General features: G+C 34.9%; 1 long non-coding RNA gene across 1 annotated transcript; it reads right to left on the bottom strand.

Annotated features, from left to right (window-relative positions):
- Positions 1-270: 270 nt before the first annotated feature.
- On the bottom strand, positions 271-1,577 carry LOC111611714. The gene is made up of 3 exons (XR_002754177.1): positions 1,495-1,577; positions 518-608; positions 271-339 (listed from the first exon to the last, which is right to left on the bottom strand). It is a non-coding gene; the product is annotated as an uncharacterized LOC111611714 (long non-coding RNA).
- Between the last annotated feature and the right edge of the window lie 5,534 nt (positions 1,578-7,111).

Genomic DNA, 7,111 nt, shown 5'->3' with positions numbered 1-7,111 from the left:
TCAGTCTAAGGCAGGTCTGTTTATGATCTGATTTCAAATGTATTACAATCACCAAGTCAGCGTTTGTCCATATACGAGTTCCAGAACATTGTGAGCAATGTCAAACACTGGCTTTCTGTTCTTTCTTAATATTTTTTGGGAGAAAATCCTGGTGGGTAGACAGCATGTTGTGAATGAAAGTCATTTCCTCCAGGTGAAAACATTACAATGTATTTACATGACTCATGAAGCTCAGATTTACCTCCATACGAACTCGCCTAGAAAAGTGAAAAGCACTGTAAAGATGAAGTCCATCAGGAGCAGGCGATAAAGTTCCTGCCCCACAAAATTCTCCCAGCACTACGCAGACACACAAAGAAGAAAAATCTATTTGCTTTTTTAAGAAGTTCAAAAAATAAAACAGCACGAGTGTTAATGAGATCACCTGCTGTCAATGTGGGGAAAGACCCACATATTTTTTTATGCTATAACTGTGTGGTGTCACATTGACAGGTTTAAGAATGAGGAGGCTAATAACCTTTGAAACTTGAGGGTCTTGTTCCACAGCAATTTTTCCAAGCCAGTGGTAACACAGTATGATAACAAGGCTGATCTTCAGCAGCAGGTTCCTGTGAATCCAAGACGGAAACAACATTTCCATTTAACAACGTTCCTGCATCTGTGACCAAAATAAAATAACATTGTACATCCTTTTGCAGTAAGAATATATTTATCATCCGGTGCAAGATTATAGTTATAATTTACGTGAAGATATTTGCTCAGGTACTCATGCAAATAAACTTTTTCAGACTGTCGTATTAAAATAAGAGTCCAAATCACAACATAATAGTACAGTGGAAGGAAAATAATTCATTGTTTCTAAAATGTTTTAAAATATATTTTGAAAAGAAAGACAGATAAAAACACTAAAGCTACAACTCACATTAGTGAGAATGTGAGTGGCAAGTTGCAGCTCGCATTCTCACTAAGACCAGGAAGATTTACCATCAGGAAATTGTGCTCTGACTTCCTGTTGCTCAGAAAAGAGATTCTGAAGCACTGTTATTAGTTTATAAATCATTGAATGGTTTAGCACCAAAATACATTAAAGGTCTGCTGTTGTATCAACCTTCGAGACCTTCCAGGTCTTCTGGTTGTGGTCTGCTCTGCACCCCCCAAACCAGAACGAAACATAGAAACAGCATTCAGCTTCTATGCACCACAAATCTGGAACAAACTTCCAGAAAACTGCTAAACAGCTGAAACACGGAGTTCCTTTAAATCAAGACTAAACACTCACCTGTTAAGAAATGTTTTTGGACCATAACAAATGAAGAATTGACCAATATATTCAACTTGTATCGATTTTGATATTGATTTGCACTATCCAAAATGTAATAGGAATCACTGGTTTCTATGTTGACTGCATGTTTATTTTAGGAATTTCATTTTTGTGTTTTTATGATGCCTTGCTGCAATACAAATAAGCTTAACTGATTAAATACTGCCTCTCACCTGAAGATGGAGACATAAACACGTGTGATGGCCGAGTTATGCTTCTCAATCAAAGCACAGAACTTGATGATCTCACGCAGCAGCAGGTTGAATCCAGACACCACTGCAGCCATGAACAGCAAATCAATATTCTGTAGCACTTTACTGATGGTCTTCTGTAGAAGGAGGAGAATAATTCACAGTAAGGAGCATAAAGTTCAGAGCAGCTTGTGATGGGGACAAAATAAGAATACATAAAACTTCAACTTTTATTTCTGACTAATACTTTTATTGTCCATCTAAATTCCCATTTAATGATACACTGAAACATTGTGAAGACTTCTTTGAAGAAGTCATAGTCATAATTTAATTGAAGATATGTGAAATGTGTATTTCAGATAGTCACAAATTCATTGTAGATGTATTGAATTGAAGTCTCCATACAACTCAATTGTAAATCTGACGTCATTTCGACTAGTCAGAATATAATTAGAGATATCTTAAAAGCTAAAACGTCTAGCCATACAAAAGAGAGATAACTGGAATGCAAGGGTGTTACAACCGAATTTCTGCTAAAACAACTTGCCATAAGTTTCCTGTTTCTGACATTAAACGTCAGTTGCTAATATGTTTCTTGTATTTAAACAGCTTTTGCTCCATAAATTGCTGTTGTTGCATGACATATCAAAAAAATTATTTACCTTGAATAATGATTCACAAGAGTTTATTTTTTATTAGTTTTTAGTTTATTGACAATCACTTTGATTACAAAAAATAAAAACACAATATTTTCCATTTATTTTATATAAATTTAAATTATACAAAAAATTGCACATGTTATAAACAAAACAGATTATTTACTATAGTATTTTTTGGAACCCATTTTTGCTAATATGAGAGCTTTTAGATTTCGGCACTAAATATTCCATAACAATTCACATGTTTAAGCAAACAGAGGGATAACAACAGTAAAGCATATCTATTCTATGAATTTTGGCATGTATGATGAAAACAATTATCACAAATGATGGGACATCATTAAGGACTGACTACCTGACCAGGATGTGCCCAAACACTTGCCCAAAAGAGCTTGAGATGACACCAAAGGCATGTTATAGGGAGTTGCTACCAGCCCCTTATTTGAAGTAGATATATCTCAGCGAGATTGTAGAAAAACAAAGCAATCCTCAGAGTGGTGCAAAGTAACAGCCAGACAGATTTTCTCTTCCCCAATTTAATAGACGTCAACATTTTAAAATAACTCACACAAATAAGACAGTTTCTAGGGGAAACATTAATAGTAACTTCATAAAACCTCACTACAAAAAATAAATCCCAATTATCCCTCTAAGTTAATTTGAGATCATTTTTGTAGTACAAATGAATGTGTTGGGTACTATATAAATTAGATATATGTGAAACATTTTTGTTGACACTGTTACAAAAGTCCAAGTGTTTGGAGACAGAGATTGTTTAGTAAAAGGTTTTCAACACCCACTTCTCTGTTCTAAAGCCTTCCAAATAAAAGCCTTCCAGTCATTCCTGATTTCTATCAGACACTTTAAGCTCTATTTAGTTCTCTTCTATGCATTTTAGCGTGGCATTGATCAGCAATGATAAACTAAAGAAATTCTCAGTAAAAATATTTTTGTTCTTTTGAAGATAAATGACTCATCTCAGGAAAAAGGCCATCAATTATTTGACAGTGCATGCTTTAAAATGTTGTACAATTGTAAGTAAAGATCTGTAATGTGTAGAATTCAACCTACTCTCTTGTTTTTTGCCCGAATTACAATCAGTAATATATAAAGCTGTGTTGTAGTTAAGAGGTTGACATTTATCGAGTGACTGGATCTGCAGTTTTTATTTTTCTTCCACTCGGCTGACAGGAAAATTTTCCTTCATGGAAAATATTGAATTGATACCAATATATGATTTTCTGCAGAAACCTGCAAACACCATCTCTGGAATATTTTTAGAAAGACAACGTCACAGCTCAGAGAATTACTCCTGTGGACTATTGTGTAAAGCCTCATGACACATTTGGAGAATTATAATATGAGCTAAAATTTTATTTTTGCATTTTACAAACAAAAACTTTAAAGTGAATCTAAAATTACATAGAATACAAAGTATTTTATTTAGAATAGTAAAAGGATGTAGAAGAGTTCAACCTGTTGTAAATTAATCAAATATCACAAAGTATATCAAAACTTCACAAAGCATGTTGCTGCTTTTCCTGGGTTTTTTTTCTTTGGCATTTATCAGTGTCTAGACATCTCAGTGCTGATAACACTATTTAATGACAACGTGGAGGTATCATCTTCCTCTGAAAAGAAAACAAATTCGAAATACATGACAGTTATCAGTGCAATTTGCCATTTCTTTAGTAGTGATGAGTGCTGCAATTACCAGAAAGGTTTCCAAGAAGGAAGTGAACCCAGTTCACCTTTGTCTCTTACTAGAATTTGGATTATTTTCCTCATACCAATACTGCAGTTGGGTGATGAGGAATCTTTTGTCTTTACCTTCCTGAATACAGAGAAAACAATATTTAGGTCAACAAACATTTTAATTGGTGTCTTGCTTTTATCACAAACTAAAGTCTCTAAATGTTGGGCTAAAATAGAGCTAGGAATTCAATGCTAAAATCCAAGACTAATATTTTCAAAAAAAATTTCAGTCCTTTAATCCAGACTTAAACTAGATTAAAAGCAAGGCTTAACTTACATTGTCAATTTGCTTCCAACAAATCCCTTTGTTGAGATTTATGAGATGGATCAACACAAAATAGCTCATAATGGTGAAGTGAAAGGAAAATATATTGTTTTCTTTCTTTTGTTTTTCTCAGACTCCAACACACTGGTCAGGTTTTACTTACATCGTCAATTTGCTTTTCTAACCGTCTGATGATTCTCCTTTGGCCATCTACTACCTGAATACGGAAATATATCAACAGTCTGAAAACGGGAGAAAAGTATTAAAAACATTAGACCACATCAGGCAAATTACATAATCTGGGTTAGTTATGATTATGAGGACCTACAGAAATAGGCCAGATGGCATGAACAAGAAGATCGGGTTACCTGTGAAAGCATTGTAAGCTCGAATGAGCCAAGAAAGAATTTGGTGATGGACCTTCATCCTCTCAGCCCACAGCTTCACGGATTCTAACGTACTGGTTAGGTTTCTGAAAGGGCCACATCCTGATGGTGGTTTGATTCTGTAAAGGACAGAGATTCTGAGACATTATGGTCAAGACACATAATAAACAATATTCACTTCCAAAATAGTTTTCATGTTTTTTTTTGACAGATAAAACATGAAAACAGTCACGGGTCCCCTCTGGGTTTTATGCCACAGATATGTAAAACGGCAAAATTTCATTGAGCCTGGAGGCAGAAGATGGGAAATCAGTCTAAGGCAGGTCTGTTAATGATCTGATTTCAAATGTATTACAATCACCAAGTCAGCGTTTGTCCATATACCAGTTCCAGAACATTTCGAACAATGTCAAACACTGGCTTTCTGTTCTGACTTTTTATTTTTGTGGGGAAGAAATATTTTCCTGCATTCTTTGGGAGCTTGGTGGTCCCTAATTACATGTCAATCATAAAATCGGACTCTGACACCTCCTGGAACCAGATTTGGGTTTGTTGCCTCAGGGTAACATTGGTCTAGAACACCAAGATTGTCTACACTGATTATGAGAAATGAAATACAAATCAAACAAAAACTATATTCATAAAAGAACTATTTTTTGGACAAAAATATGTCAAAAATCATGCCCCCCAAAAAATAAAATAAAGGAGCAATGTGAGGTACAGCTATGTGGTTTGTTGCCTGAGGGCAACGCCATGCCATAGAGGGTTAAGATTTTTTGGGAGAAAATCCTGGTGGGTATACAGCATGTTGTGAATGAAAGTCATTTCCTCCAGGTGAAAACATTACAATGTATTTACATGACTCATGAAGCTCCGATTTACCTCCATAAGAACTTGCCTAAAAAAGTGAAAAGCACTGTAAAGATGAAGTCCATCAGGAGCAGGCGATAAAGTTCCTGCCCCACAAAATTCTCCCAGCACTACGCAGACACACAAGGAAGAAAAATCTATTTGCTTTTTTAAGAAGTGTTTAAGAAGTTTTTTTTAAGAATGCATATAGCTCCATATGCATTTATAAAAGTCTGTTTTGAATGTAATAAATGTCACATGAGAAATTGGTATCCTGCATTTGATGGTAAAATTGATGGTGTTAAAAAATACTTCAGATAAAAACACAGGGCAGAAGAGAAAAGCAGATCTAAATCAATGTGACAGGAAGTCTTTTCTCTATGCCACAGTGGTGAGGAGACTCAAGGGCGTTCTCATGTACAGTTCTCAGTGTTGTTGTAGAACCAACCATAAATTATTTACCTTGAGTAATGATTCACAACAGTTTAGTTGTTCATTAGTTTATTGACAATCACTTTGATTACAAAAAAATAAAAACACAATATTTTCAATTTAATTTATATACATTTAAATAATACAAACAATTGCACATGCTAGAAACAAAAAATTGTGGCTCAAAAATGCAGTTATTTTTCACAGCAGGGTTGTGTGATGATCTGATTTGTGTATTTAGTAAGACATAGGAATTTGGCTTGTATAATTTGCAAATGCACATTTTATATTTTATTCATCTATCATTGACAATGATATATTTGGACAAAATATTTCTCAAAAATACACAGGCATATCAAAGCAAAATGTGAGAAAGCCTTATGAAGAAAATGTGTCCTGTCTCCATAACACATATAACAGATGTGACGGCAAATTAGGAAGAGTTTAGATGTTATTTTGAGAACATTCCTCATTGTTAAAGTCTGCAAGTCTTCTCGAGATTCCTGATTTATCTCAACACTAATTGGTTTGTTTATTCTTATCATCTTCATCTAACCACTGAGGATCTTCCAGTCTGTAGCCCAGATCCATTGGACGGCGAAGTAAAGGTTGAATTTGCACTTGAGTGGGCACACCGTATGACTAGCCTTCGACCTACAAGACAAATTTGTATATTAGCTGACAAAGTGATAGATGAAAAATACATATTTTGCTTACATATGTAAAACGAATTACACCTCACCTTTGGACTGACAACCCGTCTCACTTTACATTCTGTCCCTCCTATAAAGTGAGGACCAGCCCAGTCTGCTAGGTCTGCTTCAGCTTCGGTGGAAAACCTCACATAGGCCAGTCTATCCTTTGAAGAGCCGGGACTATTCTTGATCTTTGATCAAATCAAAACACAAATGGTTATAGAATCATTTCCGTAGATAAATCAGGACAAAATGATAGAAAAAAGGTTAAAAAAAAATGTGGGTTTGACTCCACCTGGCACATTGTGACACATCCAAAAGGTTTAAAATAGGCAGCTACATAATCTTCATTTATATAGGGATTCAGGTCTGTGATGAACAAGCCATGATCCTGTTAAATGACAGAAAAACAATGAAACTTAAAGATCCCAAAAATATTTAGCATTAAAATGATACATAAAGCATCAAAAGTTGCTTACCAAATCATAGAATTTGGACAAGACAGCCCGGTATTTCTTTGGGAGCTCTATGTACATTCTTTCTTTAGGTGCTCTCTCA

Source organism: Xiphophorus maculatus, chromosome 16, assembly GCF_002775205.1.
Source record: "Xiphophorus maculatus strain JP 163 A chromosome 16, X_maculatus-5.0-male, whole genome shotgun sequence".
In the NCBI taxonomy this organism is placed as follows: domain Eukaryota; kingdom Metazoa; phylum Chordata; class Actinopteri; order Cyprinodontiformes; family Poeciliidae; genus Xiphophorus; species Xiphophorus maculatus.
This window is presented reverse-complemented; position numbering and strand designations above follow the sequence as displayed.